This window comes from Megalobrama amblycephala, linkage group LG22, assembly GCF_018812025.1.
Source record: "Megalobrama amblycephala isolate DHTTF-2021 linkage group LG22, ASM1881202v1, whole genome shotgun sequence".
NCBI lineage: Eukaryota > Metazoa > Chordata > Actinopteri > Cypriniformes > Xenocyprididae > Megalobrama > Megalobrama amblycephala.
Window position 1 is genome coordinate 5,655,065 of NC_063065.1, and position 20,633 is coordinate 5,675,697.

General features: G+C 35.2%; 1 long non-coding RNA gene across 1 annotated transcript; it reads left to right on the forward strand.

Annotated features, from left to right (window-relative positions):
* The first annotated feature begins 470 nt into the window (after window positions 1–470).
* Window positions 471–20,005, forward strand: LOC125258444. The gene is made up of 4 exons (XR_007182622.1): window positions 471–745; window positions 10,434–10,657; window positions 19,096–19,172; window positions 19,289–20,005. It is a non-coding gene; the product is annotated as an uncharacterized LOC125258444 (long non-coding RNA).
* The last annotated feature ends 628 nt before the right edge of the window (window positions 20,006–20,633 follow it).

Here is a 20,633-nt window from a genome sequence, read left to right on the forward strand (position 1 = left end):
CAAACTTAATTTTGTTCCCGTTGCAGGAAACATCCCTCGGGTTGTGCATGCTGGTGCAGTCAGATTAAAATGCCCAGCTGGAAGCAAACAAGCTATCAGATTTGATTGTATTTATTTACTCTTTCTTGTTTAGCTTTATTAGTGGTACTTTTTAATTAAAGGTAGGGATTTAAACAAGCCTTTATTCTCAGCTATTAAACTTCAGTGCGTAATTCAACCCACACTGTTTGTGCTACAGTCACAAATGGGACTTCATATTATGCAGTAATAAATACTGTTATAATACTGTACTGTAATAATACTGCTTGATGGCCCAGGATATCCTAGGCTAGCAACACCTTGGCAACCACCCGCAACATCCTAGCATCATGGTGGCATTTTTTTGCACAGGCAAGCACCTTTTTTTAAGAAATGTGAAACTTTTTTTTTTTTTGCCATTGTCCTGATTAGTTTTATTATAAGTTGTGCTTGTAACATGGAATAGATATTCATAAGAACAATGTGGGAGCAGTTCATGTGCTTTTATCCGAGCTCTGATATAGAGCTGTTCTGTGTCTATAACTGCTTCTCTCTCCAGCCTGACAGATGCAGGGCTTGACTCTCTGGAGAGCTTGTTGTCGGCAGGACAGTTTGTCACTCTGCACTTCTTCATGGATCAGGTGCTCCTTCCTGAAGGAAGATGTCTGGTCCTCATTAATACCTTGCTGTTGCTTCCATTAAAGGCATGTGTCCAGCAGTAACTCAGGTAAGAGTGCCAACAAAGCCTGAAAGGCCTCCATGATTTACACAGCAGATATTTGCTTATGTGCACTTGAAATGAGCAGATCATCTCCAAGGAACAAGCTGCTTGGGAATTTACAAGTATACATAGGATGAAAAAAATGATTATATCCATAATGTTTAAGAAAGTGAGTATAAAATGTCCAAATTAGGGGATGTATAGGATGTATCATATGTATCATTTCCGTATGGAATTGTGTTAGTGGTTTTCCAAAGTTACTAGCCAGTCAGCTTTTTCACTAGCCACAACTAGCCACGATGTCATGGCGAAAAACTGCCATATAGATATTTTTAAAGCCCCCCTGTGGTGAAAATCAAGTTTTTAATGTTCATTTGTCTATGTGGTGTTTTTAACATGCCAAACCATTGCTGAGTATTTTCTCTTTAAAACTGCAGTAAACCAAAGACAGCCTCAAACTCGTGGTTTGAAATCGCTGGTGTTTCTGACTAAACTACCTAGTAACCAATCACGTCAACGTGCTGGCAGGCTTTAGCATATAATTACTGACCACGCAAGGGAGTCTCAAAAGAAGGTTATCCCGATATATTTTTCTGTTGATATGAAAAATCGTGTAGATTTAGCAATATGGCGGGTATATGATGCATATTATGATGTTATGATGAACTATATGCCTTTCTCCACAGACGTTCTGAGTTGTTCAAAACGTTTCTAAGGATACTGATTGTTAAAAGGCAGCTGTCTGACTCGAGAACGGGAACATGGTTTGTGTAACATTAGCATCACATTATTAGCTGTGTGATAACATCAAGCAAACGCTAATCATATTAATTGCCGTTATGTGTCTGATGTTGTAAAAAGCGATACCATTGTGCAGCATTTACCTCAGTAAGTTGAACGAGTGGATCTTGTCTAAGCTCGTGCGAGTGAGTGGAGGCGGGGCTAATTATCATATTCATAGATCCGTGTATATTAAATGAGGCTAGGGTGTAGAGTTACATTCAAGCTATTTTAAGGCATTAAAGGTGCCCTAGATTATGTTTTTAAAAGATGTAATATAAGTCTGGGGTGTCCCCTGAATGTGTCTGTGAAGTTTCAGCTTTTTTATTAATTTTTTTAACTGCCTATTTTGGGGCATCATTATAAACGCGCCGATTTTATGCTGCGGCCCCTTTAAATCCCGTGCTCTCCACCCACAGATCTCGCGCTTGCCTTGAACAGTGCATAAACAACGTTTACACAGCTAATATAACCCTCAAAATGGATCTTTACAAAGTGTTCGTCATGCATGCGGCATGCATGCGTCGGATTATGTGAGTATTTTATACTGTTATATTGTTTACTTCTGATTTTGAATGAGTTTGATAGTGCTCCGTGGCTAACGGGTAATGCTACACTGTTGGAGAGATTTATAAAGAATGAAGTTGTGTTTATGCATTATACAGACTGCAAGTGTTTAAAAATGAAAATAGCGACGGCTCTCTTGTCTCCGTGAATACAGTAAGAAACGATGGTAACTTTAACCACATTTAACAGTACATTAGCAATATGCTAATGAAACATTTAGAAAGACAATTTACAAATATCACTAAAAATATCATGTTATCATGGATCATGTCAGTTATTATTGCTCCATCTGCCATTTTTCGCTATTGTTCTTGCTTGCTTACCTAGTCTGATGATTTGGTTGTGCACATCCAGACGTTAATACTGGCTGCCCTTGTCTAATGCCTTTTATAATGTTGGAAACGTGGGCTGGCATATGCAAATATTGGGGGCGTACACCCCGACTGTTACGTAACAGTCGGTGTTATGTTGAGATTCGCCTGTTCTTCTGAGGTCTTTTAAACAAATGAGATTTATATAAGAAGGAGGAAACAATGGAGTTTGGGACTCACTGTATGTCATTTCCATGTACTGAACTCTTGTTATTTAACTATGAGATAAATTAAATTTTTCATTCGAGGGCACCTTTAAGAATTTTTTTTCACAAGAAAAAAAGAAAAAAAAAATGTAATTTTAGTGATCAAAAATGAGTTTTAAGGGATAAAATTATTGACAACAGGGGGACTTTAATATTATCTCATAATTTGGCAGCAGGTAATTAGTATATTAAGCTGCTGTCACTTTAAGACTGATGCACGGATCCATTATACTGTTACACATGCGTTTTCTTTCTCAACTGTTTACGTTCACTTAAAACATAACAGACTGTAATTATGCGAATACTCACCAAGACCGGCATTTTGCTTTATTTAATGTGTATTTGACTGTTTAAGCGCAAAAAGCAGCAAAAAAGAACTCAATTTAATACTGAGAGGCGGCTTTATGTGCGCATACTTTGGGTGTGAGCAAAAAATCTGTAAAATTATGTGCAATTCAGATGCCTTTTTAAAAGACTACAATTGAAAGATGTGTATTATATACAAAAAAATTCAACCCGCCAAAGTGGCTAGAGTGACTGCATATAGCCTATATAATTTTCAATAGTTTCTATCCCAGCTTAATAAGACAACAGCTAAGACATTCATTTTTGCAATTCTGTTAGGTGGCACCCATTGCATTGTGGGATTTTGTATATTGTACTGTTCTTTGCAGTATATGCAGTTTGCACATTATTCTTTCTGGTGGCTTACTACATTTGCAAATAGTTTTCTATACTAAAATGTTCATTCTGTGTGCAGTGTTCATACTGCAATAATAGTATGTGAGGAATGGTAGTATGTCATTCCAAATGTTCCCTCAGCGTACATAATGTTTAGCAACTCTGGTGATGATGATGATGATGATTATCATCATCTGCTCCAAAACCTCAAGTACACCTCATGCATGCACTCATAGTGGTATAGTTTCACTGGAGGAGAGTCTCAATAGTGAATTTATGGCAACAGTGGTGAGGCTCAATAGGCACCAGGTGCGGCTCATCACGAGTTGCCAGCAATGTTCCATTTACGCGCGTCTACCCTTAGCCACTGTTGCGAGCCTGGACACTGGCCAACATCAGGAGGGCCGCGGGATGATTATTGGAGACATGGAGATTCCACCGTCGCAGGTGTTAGAAGCAGGAGGAGTGGTGTGATAAAGGATTATTTTCCAAGAATGAAAATGAAAGGAGAGGAACACACACTCCCCTCCCTTCAAAACCTGTCTTTTTCATACATTACCTCTTAAAATGTTTCTAGTATTCCATTTTTCTAGTGTGCAGTTTGTTCTTTTGTTGACTGATCAGGTTTAGATTAAGGCAAGACACCCCAGGTAGGATAAAAAAATAATAAAAAAATAATAGATATCACCTAACACCCCAAGTTGATTGATTACATTGATTACAAAATCTTGTTTAAATATGCAAAATGATCAATATGATCATGATGATTTTTTGCATGCATTTCCAAAACAGAAATCTGAACATAGGTTAATGCCAGGTTCAAAAGGCAAAGATGAACTCTTGCCAGTGAAATCAGCCCATTTTGATGCAAGTGCATTTAATATAGTAAAAAAAATACAGATTTTTAAAATGTTGTCAATGTTGCTTTTTGCCCACTAAATTGTGTAGTTACTGCATTTAAAAGGAGAGTTGACATGAGTCCTTGACAAACTAAAGCTCCTGTAGCTCCAAATCACTCAGCAGCCATTTTTTAGTCTTTAGTGTTTTTTTTTTCATCTCTTGAGTTTTTTCTTACAGTATGTAGACCTTCATAAATGATAACTAGAATGGTGTTCTGTCCAGTAATTATTTATAATTAGCTGGAAGGATGCCGTATTGAAGCACTTGTTGGAGTCCCAAGCCAATTTTAAGCACTCTGTCAGGAGACCAGAGCATGTGCTAATAATTCTGACCTAATTCTGCCGTTCACTGCATTGCATGAGGTCATCCACGACAAACAGGGATCTGCTGTCCCTATGGCAACCAAGGACAAATTGCTCTGTAATGCAAACATACAGTATTTGTTTGCAATTGGCCCGCGAGAGAGAGTGCGAGAGAGGTAAAGACCTTGAAGCACTTTGAATGTTTTCTGTGATTGGCTGGAGGCTGGCAGCCATTTAGGTGCTAGCTTTTCTATCAGAGAAGGTACAAACTTATACTAGGTACAACATTTTGAGACAGACATTGTTTCATCTTCTACATCCCAACTCTGAGAAACTCATTTTATATTTAAAAAAAAATGCTTTATACACTACAATTCAAACATTTCGGTTCGTTAAGATTTTCTTTTATGCTCACCAAGGCTGCATTTATTTGATCAAAAATACAGTAAAAACAGTAATATTGTGAAATATTATTACAATTTAAAATAACAGTTTTCTATTTGAATATATTTTAAAATGTAATTTATCTCTGTGATCAAAGCTGAATTTTCAGCATCATTACTCCAGTCTTCAGTGTCACATGATCCTTCAGAAATCATTCTAATATGCTGATTTGCTGCTCAAGAAACATTTCTTATTATTAACAGGTGTGAAAACCGTGATTATTTTATTTTAAAAAAATAATAAAAATCGAAATAAAAATCTTTTGTAATATTATAAACTGTGTTGGGGGCAATGCATTACCTTGAGTTACGTAATCAGATTACTTTTTAAAGTAACTAGTAAAGTAACACATTACTTTTTCAATTTACAGCAAAATATCTAAAAAAAAAATAGAACTTTTTTTGTTGTTATTAAAAAAAACAACAAGCAAGCCCAGCGCAGGTGAGAAAAAGTAACGCAAAAGTAATGCAACACATTGCTTTTCATAAAAAGTAACTAAGTAACGCAATTAGTTACTTTTTTAGGGAGTAACGCAATATTGTAATCATTACTTTTAAAAGTAATTTTCCCCAACAACCGTGTCTTCCTGTCACTGCCACACAATAAAAGTACTAGTAAAAGCAAAAAAAAGAATAAAAGTAATTTCTTTTAATCTTACTGACCCCAATAATTTTAATTTGTATTTACTGTTTACACTGTAAATAAGTTTAAATCAGATTTAAACCAGTTTAAACCAGAGAAATAAAATGACCAACAATAATTGTTGTGTTGTAGTTAGGGGTGAAACGGGGTGAAATGTTTGGGAAACACTGTGCTGGTTCTTTACTCTCTCGAAGCACAGTTGAAGATTAGCCACCTGTTAGAGATCCAACTCTCTGTCTCTCTCCCTACGGGGCGAACCGGGCCAGAACTCTACCCTGCCTCTCTATAACATCCAGATCTGTCAGTGAGCTCATCTTTGGCTTTCATCTGTGTGTTCAGCACCACTCGCTTCTAAAACAACCACGCACATCTGGCGAGATATAAAATCCCATCTATAAATCTCACAGGAAAAAGAATGGACTTTATAAGATACTGTACCAGTTTATATGAGACGCTGTAAAGCTTATTCTCCTCACTCTTCTGCCAGAACCTTTAAACCTCCTGTTATGCAGCCATCTGCACTGCACACTGTACTAACCCACTAACCACTAGCTTCACACACTGTACGCCACTATCATGCATAACAGACTACCCTCAAATACTACACTTCACCCTTAAACCTTACAATCACAAATAGCATGCTATCATACCATTTTAGAAGTATGCAGTATGCATTTTGTGCACAGTATGACAATTTTCTGTATGCATAGAAAAACTGAAAGCTGTACTACATTTTCCATAATGTGCAGTATGGAACCAGACACCGCATGAAATGTTTGTATCCCACAATGCAATTCACCCTACTTAAATTTTACATTTCTAATGTGATACAAGTTGTGTCCCAATTCAGAGGCTGCATCCTTTGAAGGCTATATTCGAAGGCTGAATGCGTCACAGTGGCGTGACGAAGGCATCCTTCATTTCCTGGGCCACAAAGGTTAGAACGGATAGATCCTTCGCTGCCTAGCCTAAGATTCATTGCGCGACAGGATTTTTTGAGTGAAAATGCCGGAGTAAACTTTTAAATGTTGGTTTTCAACTTTCTCGATTATCTAAAGATACAAATGTAAAAGAAAAAATAAAACTTTAAAGCTTCAAATTAATGGTTCAAATGTTGATTTAAATCTTAATATAGTTTTTACTCTTTATTATGTACAGAAATGGACCAAGGTGAACATATTTAGACAGGTTGTGAACCCTGTTTTGTTTTAATACAAATTAAATGAATTCTGAATTGGGACACAACTACAGTAAATGAACTGGAAGCAATATCAACTACAGCCTGTTTCGATTTGAAACATTTATTGTTGCATATAGCATGTAATTTAACAAATTATTAAAAAATAAATGCTTGGTATCCAGTAAATAGTAGCGATGTCCAGTGAAGCCATTATATATGTATCTGAATTTGAATAGAACCGAATGTGGGTGTGGCTTAAACCGGACGTGTGTCAAAACTAAACGAAAAGTCTATTTTTAGAAGCAACTCTATTCCATTTATAATTTCTATATAGTAAATATGCCCTGTAAAATTCATAATAATATTTATTTTGTCAACATTTATGTAAAATAAAGCTAAAATAGAAAAAGATATTTTAGAAAGAAATCGCTCTTATTGGTTTGCAACTTACATTAATACTTTTATTCAGTAAGCATGCATTAGATTAATCAAAAGTGACATTTATAATGTGACCAATGATTTCTATTTCAAATATATGCTGTTTTTTCTAACTTTCTATTCAATAAAAGAATCCTAAAAAATGTGTCATAGTTTCTACAAAAAATATGGAGCAGCACAACTGTTTTCAACATTGATAATAATAATAATACATGTTTCTTGAGCAGCAAATCAGCATATTAATGATTTCTGAAGGATCATGTGACACTGAAGACTGGAGTAATGATGCTGAAAATTCAGCTTTGCATCACATATATAAAATAAAAATATATTAAAATAGAAAACCATTCTTTTAAATTGTAATAATATTTCACAATATTACTAGCCTGGGTGCCAGCCCGAACCCCGCCCACAACATTTTTTGGACGGGTAGTCTGCCTAGAATATGAGTATGACGAAGTCAGGCTACAATATTACTGTATTTTTGATCAAATAAATGCAGCCTTGGTGAACATAAAACACTTCAAAAATTTTAAAATATATTAACCGACCTTAAACTTTTGAACAGTAGTGTGTATTGCTCATAATGTTTAAAACCTTAACATAAACATTTAAAAAGTGGAAAATATCTATGATTATACAGTAAATGAATAAATGAATAGTTAAGCCATTAAACTCTATTTGCGTTCGGATTGGTTCATCAAACGCAATGTTCCCAGCCAATCTATTTCAAGTATTCATTATCATGTACCTATTCAACCTCGACGCATCAAACGAATGCACTATCGTGCCGCGCTATGCAAGTTTTCTTTCTAGCCCTCCACCTCCCCAGCACCACCTGCCTAGATCTGCTTCGGGGGTTTCCCTATCTCTAGCAGCAGCATAATGTTTCCTTTCTTTTATTTTCTGAGTATTTAGCAGAAGCAAGTCATACTTGCTCTGCAGCAGCAGCAACATTATCTCCAGCAGCAGCAGTTTAGCAGATCTAGTTCGCCAAGACCAAACCTATGTACATTCCATTTTATTAAAAAAAAGTTTCCCAAATTATCCTGAGAGTTGTCATGACTGAAATAGAGGCAACAATGTCAAATTTCAAGTTTACATTTTAGTTGTATTGACTTTAAATATGTTCATTGAAAATATAATAATCAATGTAATGAATATTTTTTAAAGGTGCCCTAGAACTTCTTTTTAAAAGATGTAATATAAGTCTAAGGTGTCCCCTGAATGTGTCTGTGAAGTTTCAGCTCAAAATACCCCATAGATTTTTTTTAATTCATTTTTTAACTGCTTATTTTGGGGCATCATTAAATATGTGCCGATTCAGACTGCGCGGCCCCTTTAAATCTCGTGCTCTCCGCCCCTGGAGCTCGCGCTTGCCTTAACACTCTGAGGTCTGATGGTATCGCCGGCGATATCACCGCGTTTTTTTTCTTACCAGTGTGAAAGAGACTCAAAATACTCTGTATAATTGTATGTGTCAATGTTGCACATACAATTAAGAGTTATACACCATTTTAATCTGTTGAATATCTTCTTTCATTTGTGTACACTCAGAGTAAAAACAAAATGCTGTGCTTTTTGTAAAATAAAGAAAACTAACATGATGCGTGATCTCTCGTCTCCCTCTGAACGAACTCCAATCTGATAGTTCTCAGAAAATGAACTGTAACTTATTTAATACGAATGACAAAAAAAATTAACTTATGTCTAAAGAAACGTTGAAATGTCAGGTTTTAAATCGTGCAAGTCAAATCGAAAACAAACATTTTGTGTTTATGTAATCTGTATGAAAAGAGAGCCATGTCAGAAGTCAGTGATTCAGCTCATTATCTGCTAATGCGGCCACGCCCATGGAGCCAGCGCTATTCAGACGCAAATTCAGAAGCAATACATGCATACATCGTCTCAATCGTGTATTTATTGTCTTGAAAAGTGTTTATCTGGGTGTTAAAGCCATGGTTAGCGAACTCTAGAAGACATGCAGTTAGTTCCTGGTTCTTCTTCTTCTTTATATGGATTTGTGGCCTAAAGGTGTACAGAGAATGAATAGAGTATGAATTGTATCCAGCACTCATAGTGATGATATATAGAATAAATATAGAATAAATATTACTCCTCTGTATAGAAATTTGACATAAACATATAAGAATCCATCAATATTTCTCCAAATGTGCATGCTTTAAGCTAAAAGCCTATATGAAATGCCATAGAGGTAACATAATTGTTCAGACACTTTGCATCACAGAAATACATTATATTTTAAAGAATATAATAGAATACCATTATTTTAAATTGAGCTGAGACATGATTACAGAGGGTTTTTTCACACCCTACCTGACTCAAAGGCCTCATTAATATGCAAGTCATTTCAGGTCATTATTATTTGATTCTTTTGTCTTCTCAGGTGTAAATGGCCCATTATTCATGATCATTCACGCCTCCATGCATACTGTGTTTCTTGACAAAAAGTGACTTACAAAAACTAAATCAATATATTGTTTTATATGAAGGAGTAGGCAGCATAATTTTTACATAATTCTGAAGCAAAAACTCTAGTCTATAACCTCCAATACCCAGAAGTCTTATGAACACAGATTTAATATACTTTTTTTGGCCTTATTTCAGTGACTTAAGTTTTTTGTTTTTTCAATAACCACGCATAAACGTTATTCCTTCAAAAACACAAACATGTACATACATGTTCCTGACATATTATGGTAGCCTAGTTTGTGTTGAATACAGTGTAATGACACTTGTGTCATTAATGTGTTTATGAACAAATGAAAAAAGCACAAATGTCAGGGCATGTCAAAACTTCTCCAGGCCCCAAATCAGCCTCAGACTCAAGAGGGTTAAACAGCATAAACAAAGTTCACACAGCTAATATAACCCTCAAAATGGATCTTTACAAAGTGTTCGTCATGCAACATGTCTAATCGCGTAAGTACAGTGTTTATTTGGATGTTTACATTTGATTGTGTTATGTTGAGATTCGCCTGTTCTTCGGAGGTCTTTTAAACAAATGACATTTATATAAGAAGGAGGAAACAACAGTGTTTGAGACTTACTGTATGTCATTTCCATGTACTGAACTCTTGTTATTTAACTATGCCAATATAAATTCAATTTTTAATTCTAGGGCACCTTTAATTAACTGTACTCTTCTCATTCACACTCCAGATCTCCCAAGCTGACCTAACCTGAACGCATTCATAGGCAGAAGTGAGGATCTTTACAGCTCCGTGGATGATTTTGAGCTTCAAACATGAGGACATCAAGTTGATTTAAAGTGCCTGGTGTCTGTGAGCAGCTGGCCAGTTGTATTCAGACAATCAATCCATCTGCCACCCTGCCCCAGCAGATCTAGCCGACAGCGCGCCGGGCATTTTGTGCCGCCCGTGAAGGTTTGTTCCACAACATTACACTGTTCTTTAAGAGATGAATGCATGCGAGAGACATTTATCAAGAAAGGAAGATGTGAAATGAAATGCACGATGTTGTGTACTCTGCACCATACTGAGTTTCATCCATATCTGTCTTTACTTCACCTCTTTTTCTTATTTCCTTCTCTCTCTCACTTGCTTAACAAACAAAGGAAAGTTAATGAAGGAAGTCTACAGGCTAAAACTTTTCACATGTGCTCGATTTAGTCATGCATTTCCAACCAGTCATAATCTAACTATGATACATATAAACAAACACAGCACCTGTCCTGACTCATATAACCTGCGAACTTCACATCAGGCTGTGGAAATTCTGAAGTGCCGAATCAAAATTTGACATTAAAACAGCTTACAGTCACATTACATATAAGGCTTTTCACAAATGTCAGAGCTGCAATAACCCAGAGCTCTAATTTCTCCTTCTTAAGGTCAGCAGGTGCGCATGAATATCTCACACTTGTTCAGAATGATCGATACCTCCATTGTTTTGAGTAAGGAGTTCAGCTGTCCACCTCACATATGTGCTGCGCCATCGTAGCATCCGCCGGCCTGAGAGATAAAAAACCCTCAGGGTTCACTGAGGTTTTAAATATGCATCAGTTGGCATTTGTATCACAAGGTGACACATTCTGATGCTTATCAGAACATCTGTTATGTTGCATTTTCCCTCACCAATCACATTTCTGCTCCATAATTTTTATAACAAGCTCTTTTTAGAAACTGTTCAAAACACGTACGGGATGCAAATTCTTTTCTTTTCAGAAATGTTTTAAACTTGGGATATCATTAGTTTATAATATATATGATTTTTTTTGGAATCTAGTGGAATTAAAAAAAAGAAAAAAACAAGGATTATTGACAGGTTGTGCAAAATGTATTGATGATAAAAACTTATAAATGTATAAAATTATAAATATTTTGTGGGTAATTAATGTATTGTAAAAAATGATATAAATAAATATATATTTTTTAACTTGCACTAAGTGAGCAATGCAATACTGTAAAAACATGCATTCAATTAAAAGAAATACTTATTTAAAAATATTTGTAAAATAAAATATTTTTTTTATATTTTTATTGTTTTTTATAATTTTTTTCTATGATAACATTATTTAATTATTAATATATATATAGTCCATATTAAAAAAATAGAATACAGTTATTTTTTATTATAATAATATATCACAATATTACTGTTTTTACTGTATTTTTAATCAAATAAATGCTGCCTTGTTGAGCGCAAGTCTCTTCTTTAAAAACATAACTTTTGAATATATATATATTAGGGGTGTAATGGTACACAAAAATGACATTTCGGTACATACCTCGATATTGAAGTCACGGTTCGTTACGGATTCGGTACAGGAGAAAACTAAACATAAAATTGCTTTCTTTTTTATTAAGGTTTACTGAACAAATTGCGTCTCTGTCTTTAAATAAATTCAATTATAATTCAAATTTTCTTAAGGAAAAAATATCTCTCTGCAAATGCTGTAAACTATATACAGGGAGCACTTTCTTGCACATTATCATAATAGGCTATTAAAGTTTACAATTAACAACAGACAAATTATTAAATGACTAAATTAAGTTGCTATTAATTTTTAGATATAATAATCAACACTCAGATAAAAATTGTATGTAAGCTGCATATAAGGCAGTTTTTGCATTTAAAGGTGCCCTAGAATTAAAAATTGAATTTATCTTGGCATAGTTAAATAACAAGAGTTCAGTAACAAGATAACAATAACAAGAGTTCAATCTCATTTGTTTAAAAGACCTCTGAAGAACAGGCGAATCTCAACATAACACTGTTACGTAACAGTCAGGGTGTAAGCCCCCAATATTTGCATATGCCAGCCCATGTTCCCAACATTATGAAAGGCATTAGACAAGGGCAGGCAGTAACGTCTGGAGCAGCACAGCTGAATCATCAGACTAGGTAAGCAAGCAAGGACAATAGCGAAAAATGGCAGATGGAGCGATAATAACTGACATGATCCATGATATCATGATATTTTTAGTGATATTTGTAAATTGTCTTTCTAAATGTTTTGTTAGCATGTTGCTAATGTACTGTTAAATGTGGTTAAAGTTACCATCGTTTCTTACTGTATTTACGGAGACAAGAGCCGTCGTTATTTTAATTTTTAAACATTTGCAGTCTGTATAATTCATAAACACAACTTCATTCTTTATAAATCTCTCCAACAGTGTAGCATTAGCCGTTAGCACAGCCTCAAATTCATTCAGAATCAAATATAAACATCCAAATAAATACCATACTCACATAATCCGACGCATGCATGACGAACACTTTGTAAAGATCCGTTTGAGGGTTATATTAGCTGTGTAAACTTTGTTTAGGCACTGTTTAAGGCAAGCGCGAGCTCCGTGGGCGGAGAGCACGAGATTTAAAGGGGCCGCGCAGCATAAATCGGCTCATATTTAATGATGCCCCAAAATAGGCAGTTAAAAAAATTAATTAAAAAAAATCTATGGGGTATTTTGAGCTGAAACTTCACAGACACATTCAGGGGACACCTTAGACTTATATTACATCTTGTAAAAAAACGTTCAATGGCACCTTTAAGTTTTTGAATCCAATTCGATGTTAAAATATTTACACAGTTGCTGTCTTGTTAACTTGGTAACTTATTTTCATGACAGATTTAAACATATATTAAACATATACATTAATCAAGTCAGGTGAAGTACACTCAAAAAAATGATTCTAGCTGCTTGTTCAGTTTATTTAAATAAAATAAGCTGAACCAACACAAATCTTTAGTTTTTTACTTAATTGGCATTTGCACTCAATTGTATTGTGTTAAATGAAATTAAATTTGCAAAATGTTAGGTCAACCTAAACCATTTGTGTTGGGATGACATGAATCATTTATGTTGCATTGATTGAAACTGGGCAGTGGATTTCTAGTTCCCAGCATGCTTTGCGTAGGGAAAGATCAGGACAGTAAATGTTGAACTTAAGTGCTGTTTAATGTGTTTTTAGTAAAGGGAAATACCTTTTAAAGTTTGATGTTCAGTTATATTTGACATTTAAAAGAGTTTGTTATGTCGATTTTTTTGAGGTTACCATTATGCTGAAGTGTAGACCTTGTGGTTAGGCTCTGGGTGGCTGCATGAAATAAATCTATGTTGTTCTCAACAAGCTTTAACTGTGCTAAAGCCAGTGATGAGAAGTTCTTTACCTGATCATTACTTGCATGCTATAAATGTTACTTAGCATATGAAAAAGTGATATTTTAGTTTAGTTTTTATAGAAATATAAATAAATTAGTTTGAGGGCCAGCACATAATTTACACAGTCTACATATGGTCATCAGCTTTATCCCTCTCAATGGTCATGAAACATGTATGTCTGTGTACAACAGCTATTCACAACCTAAGCACAAGTGCACATCTTCACCATGATGGTAACAAAATTTTTTTTATATATATACGCTACAAACTCTTTTAAATGTTCAAAATAACTAAACATTAAACACTTAAACACTAACAGGTCTTTCCATTTCCTTAAAAGTGCAGAAAACTTGAGCAACACTGCACAAGGGCACCAGTCTGAATTGCAATAGCACTGGTTGGATCAACAAGAATGAATTATGTTCAGGAAACATTCACAGAATATGTCAAATGAAACTGGTGTGATCTCATTCAATTAGCATGAATTTTACTCATCAGTACAATTAACCTATCTTAAGTTCAAATAAATCAGTTCAACTGTGTGGAAATAGGTGTCATAATTGAATTAAGTTAGACCAACAAGTTATTTTTTTGAGTGTAAAATATGAATATATAAGCTAATATAGTGCGTATATCAAGAATTGATTTCTCTTGCGAACTAACAAGCTGTTGACACTGAATGGCATTTCTGAGGTAAATACTACGTGACATAGCCTATTGTTTACAAGCTGTTTCACTTATGTTGATACACTGATTGAGCGATTACAGAGATACGTTTCAGTAAGTTGTATTGTATCTTTCAACATACCTTCAGATGTTCATTCATGTTTATTCTGTAACTATTATTAAAGAGGAAGAGATGATCGCGTTCACTCGCACCGATTGAACTGAGGCGCCTATACAGTGGTCTGTCACACCACTTCAAAGAGCGACAAACTGCATTTATTGTTTGAATTTCTTGATAAAATGGACAGAATTTGAGGGATGAGACTGTATCTTATCGAAAGTAGCAAAACATAGAGCTTATTGCGATTATTGGTGGTTAAAAATGGTTAATGGGCTTCAACTCTGTATTCGTCAGTACAGAATAGATATAGGCCTATTAGAACAACGAATTGTGAGTCGAGACTCCTGTGTCAGTGGTGTTTTTTTTATGTGGTGAACATTCAGTCAGTTGCTATGTTTCATGATGGTCAGGATTCTGTCTTAGAAGGCAGTTGCTCGTGTCATATACTGTACCAGGTTTTTTTCTCAACAGTCTACCTTCCCTTCATCAGAAGCCCCTCCACCACCCTCTATGTACTGTCTGAGTAGGACATGCGATCTCACCCTGGAGGGAAGGGTTCGTTATGTCTTTGAATGATTTATTTGTTGCTAATGACATCTAAAACCATCCTCTGACAGGGTTACCATCTGTACATCATTAAACAGAGCTGTCTCTTATTACGCATTGATTGATAGCGTATTGCTGCTTATTTTGCCTGTGTTGTGGCCGTAGTGATGAGTCAAAACACACCGCATGAAAAAAAATTTGTACAGTGGCTACATGGCAGTGAATTACTGATATAACATTTTCTCTTGAATTATTTAGCATGAGCTAAACTCAACTGGTCAGCATGTGGTTATATTATGAGGACATTTGATATCAGTGTAATATTAAGGTACGAAAATCTCATATATTAAAGGACTGATGAAATTGAATTCTGTGGAATCACAGATCAATATAACCTACATCTGTGTGAGAGAACTATCCAAGAACTATCCATGTGTTTCCTGTTCACTGTGTGAGACTGACTAAGTGAATGTCAGTCCGGAGTTCCCTTGTTTCATTTACAGGAACATTTGACCTGTTTCCCAGCTTGACTCATCATTTCCAGTCTGGCATCAGCACACCGCCTTTGTTTCTTTGTTCCTCTTCCTCCTCATTTCCACAGCACACCTTCCAAACTGGGCCTAACCTTTAAAGCCAGCGGCCACCGTGTCTATCCTCCCATTCTGTTGCCTCAGCAAAATGGTTCAGAGGCCACAAAACGAAAACAAAATCATCTCCTTTGGAAAATATTGTTGGGCCTTGGCCGGTGTGTTCTTTCTGTCTGCTTCAGTAGTGCACACAAACACAGATGACTGTTTGCCGTCTCTTTGGCCCGCCAACAGCGCACGACTGGGAACGTCCTGCTTCCATGAGCTGAGTTATCTTTCCTTCTGTAGCCGGAAAGGAAGTGAAAGGGGAGGTGAGGGGAGTGTCAGAGGGATTTTAGAGGAAATTTGGAAACACAAAAGGCTTGTAAGTTGGGGATGATAATGAACTCAAAGGTGTGGAGAACAGACGTACGGGAAAATGGGTCATGTGGGAGTTTCTTGTAAAGCTGATGAAGATTGAGTTATTGAGGAATTATCATTGTGATTCTCCTGGGGAACATCAGCGCTGATGTGACCGCCTGCAGAGACCAAAGCAAACGTAGTTACAGCCTGTAGTCTGTCTGTTTATCAGGACTGTCTGTGATTATTTCTATCAGTATCTTTGTCGAGCTCTGGTATTTCTCTTAACTTATCAGTAATTTTCTGCACTATTGTTCAGTCACTTTCAAAGAGATAAAAGGGTGAATGTCACAAAAAAACATTTCCAGGTCATATTTCACCCAAAATATGAAAAAAAAAAAAAAAGAATTAAATATAATTGATTTTGTTTGTTAAATTAATAATATTTACATCTGGATATATAGTACATAATATGATATATATATAATACAGTAATTAAATATAAGTAATTATATAATTATAGTAGTATCTAAATAAGTAATATATATATATATCACCTAATGGAGATATAATTAAGTTCAAAGACTATAGAATAACACAAGATGTGTAACTCCTATTGTTTTGAATGGGAGAAAGTGTAACGCGCAATATGGCGGAATAAGTCCCGCCTTCAAAATAAGAGCCAATCGCCGACTGGTAAAGTCATCGCGTCACTGCGGCGGCCGTTAGAAGCACTGGTTTCTATAGAAACAGTCAGACGTGCGCCTCCGAAATGAGGCACAAGAGACGCGCATTTAGGTCTGCGCATGCGCATTAGCTTGATCCAGCCTAAAAAAATACATTTTTTTTGTCATGATTCGAGCGTTTGGAAAAAAACATTATGAGACAGTTGTTGTCAGAATTCATTGGTGATTTCAAATATGAAATTTAATCGAAAGCTTGGCAGCTTTGGAGAATTTGATGTTTCCCCATTCAAAGAGATAGGAGCTGCATGATGCCCAGGATGCCCGAGAGGCATTTCAAAGATGGCCGCCGAGTGAAATGACTTGTTTTAAAGGGACTTTATTAAGTTTTATTAAGTGTCAACAATGAGATTTTGTGGTTTTTATAATCAATAAACAAAGGCTGATATCTAGCTTGCTAGCAAAAGGACAATCAAACATTTTATATTTAGTACAACATTTTTCATATTTTATAGCGGTTGTACCAAAGGACCTGATGTTTCAGGTATGAGCAAGTGAAAACATTACTTTTTCAGATAGTTAAGAGAGATTTAGTTACTTTGCTTCACGACATTGACCGCAAGACTTGATCCAAAATGGTTCCTTTATTACTCCGAATGACATCAATGAAATTCTTTTTTCCGGACATTCTTTCTCATATCAAAGCAACGACTTCTACACATCATTTTAAAGGATTAGTTCACTTTCAAATAAAAATTTCCTGATAATTTACTCACCCCCCATGTCATCCAAGATGTTCATGTCTTTCTTTCTTCAGTCGAAAAGAAATTAATGTTTTTGATGAAAACATTCCAGGATTATTATCCTTATAGTGGACTTCAATGGCCTCCAGACGGTTGAAGGTCAAAATTACAGTTTCAGTGCAGCTTCAAAGAGCTTTAAACGATACCAGACGAGGAATAAGGTCGTATTTATTGAAGCGATCGGTCATTTTCGAAAAAAATACAACTGTATATGCTTTATAAACACAAATGATTGCCTTGCACGTGCTTCCGCTTTCCGTATTCTTCAAAAAGCTTACGCTGTATGTCCTACGCCTTCCCTATTCTACTTACGGACAAAAACAGAACTGGCGCCGCGTTCGTTCTGTAAGTAGAATGACATTTCGACTGAAGAAAGAAAGACATGAACATCTTGGATGACATGGGGGTGAGTGATCAGGAAAATTTTATTTAAAAGTGGACTAATACTTTAATGGTAACAATTTGTTGTGATTTTTCCCCAAAAGACATTCTACTGACTATAAGTAACTTTGCAACTACATGTCGACTTGTTCTACAATATGGCAAGCCTTTTTGACTTTTTTTGTTCACATCTCAGGATATGAATTCTTGATATCAACAATTCAATTGTTGATATCAGGAATTACATTTCCACTAGTAACAATGTTACTTCTTTATATCAACAATTCAATTATTGTTATCAACAATTCAGTTGTAGATATCAGGAATCACATTTGCACTAGTAACAATGTTAATTCTTGACATCAACATTTGAATTTCCACTAGTAAAAACTAGAATTCTTGATATCTGTAATTGTATTTTCACTAGTGAAATGTCACCATAGGCTGCCATTCAAATTCAATTGTTGATATCAAGAATTGATATCTTACTAGTTGAAATTCCAATTTCACATATCAGAAATACAATTCTTACTAGTAAAAATCATAATTTTTGATATCAATAATTACATTGCTATTAGAAAATGCAAATTTTAGTTTTTACTAGTGGAAATATAATTCTTGATATCAAAAATTAACTTTGTTACTAGTGGAAATGTAATTCCTGATATCAAGAATTAGCATTTTAACTAGTGAAAATTGAACTGTTGATATCAAGAATTCATATCCTGAGAATGAATAAAAGTCAAAACGGCTTGCCATACTACTAACTCGAACCCTAACACCTAACCTAACAGTCTACTAATACTCTAATGAGAGTTAGCTGACATGTAGTTGCAAAGTTACTTAGAATGTCTAAAATGGACCATTGAAATAAAGTGTAACCTTATTAATGGTACTATTAAAATGATTATGATATTAATAAACACAATAAATATATATTTTGCAAATAGAATGTGGTATAAAGTATATATAGAGTTAGTAAATGATTTTGATACTGCACATGGCCTGTTTGTGGCCTCAATCTCTCTTATCATTGTGGCTCAGTCTTTTATGACCTGCTGTCTCATAGTGGCTGATCTCTGAAGCTCTCACTGATGTGGCAAATTCACTGTGAAATGAGAAACTTTCTCCTGCGTGCTTGTGTTGGTGAGTCAGATGGTCTATGCAAAAGTGTCCTGCATGTAGAAACAGACAGCTGCCCCATTTGCAACTGATTTTTTTTTTTTTTTTTTTTTTAACTGATTTGCACTTTCTCTCAACAGGACTAATTACCTACAAGCTGACTGATGGGGAAAAGCAGCGAATGAAATTAATAATGCTAAGAGTGATATCATCCATCTTTTGCAGCATCTCAGGGGAAGCAATTTAGACCTTTTTATACACGCAACAAGTGTCAATTAAAATGACTGACTGTGACGCCCGTAGCTACAGATGTTTGCGAGAGGATTTGAACATGAAGTAATGATTGCAGTGTTTGTGAATGTATTGTTGATACATATCCACTGCTGAATATGCACTGCATATAAGTTTATTTATTTCTTCCATTAGGCAATAACATTTTTAGTGATATTGAATATTTTGGATACTTCTAAAAAATCATATTTTATGCTTAAAGTCAATGACTTCTAGTCAACACTTTTTTATAATATTCCTGCTGATTCTGATATGTCATTTGCAATGCTTTTGGGGATAAATTCATTTTTTCTCCTCATTTTACAGTACCTCTGCTTTGAATCAAATGTTGTAATAATTCATCTTGTATTCTTTGGTTCATAAAATAATTTTTCAAAATGCCTAGGGAGAAAATAAATGGAAAATGCAATTCCGGATCCCAGGCTGATGAAAATGTGGCAGTCACATTTTATTGAAAAATAAATTTTTAATGCTTTAAAAAAAAAAAAAAAAATCATTATATCTAATAGGGTCCATTTGATGACTGTGATCTCAAAATAAGGATATTATTTGAGAATAAAAAGCTAAAATAATAATAATTAAAATAAAAAAAAATTTGATTAAAATACAGTGGGTACGGAAAGTATTCAGACCCCCTTATATTTTTCACTCTTTGTTATATTGCAGCCATTTGCTAAAATCATTTAAGTTCATTTTTTTCCTCATTAATGTACACACAACACCCCATATTGACAGAAAAACACAGAATTGTTGACATTTTTGCAGATTTATTAAAAAAGAAATCACATGGTCCTAAGTATTCAGACCCTTTGCTGTGACACTCATATATTTAACTCAGGTGCTGTCCATTTCTTCTGATCATCCTTGAGATGGTTCTACACCTTCATTTGAGTCCAGCTGTGTTTGATTATACTGATTGGACTTGATTAGGAAAGCCAAACACCTGTCTATATAAGACCTTACAGCTCACAGTGCATGTCAGAGCAAATGAGAATCATGAGGTCAAAGGAACTGCCTGAAGAGCTCAGAGACAGAATTGTGGCAAGGCACAGATCTGGCCAAGGTTACAAAAAAAATTCTGCTTCACTTAAGGTTACTAAGAGCACAGTTGTTAAATGGAAGACGTTTGGGACGACCAGAACCCTTCCTAGAGCTGGCCGTCCGGCCAAACTGAGCTATCGGGGAAGAAGAGCC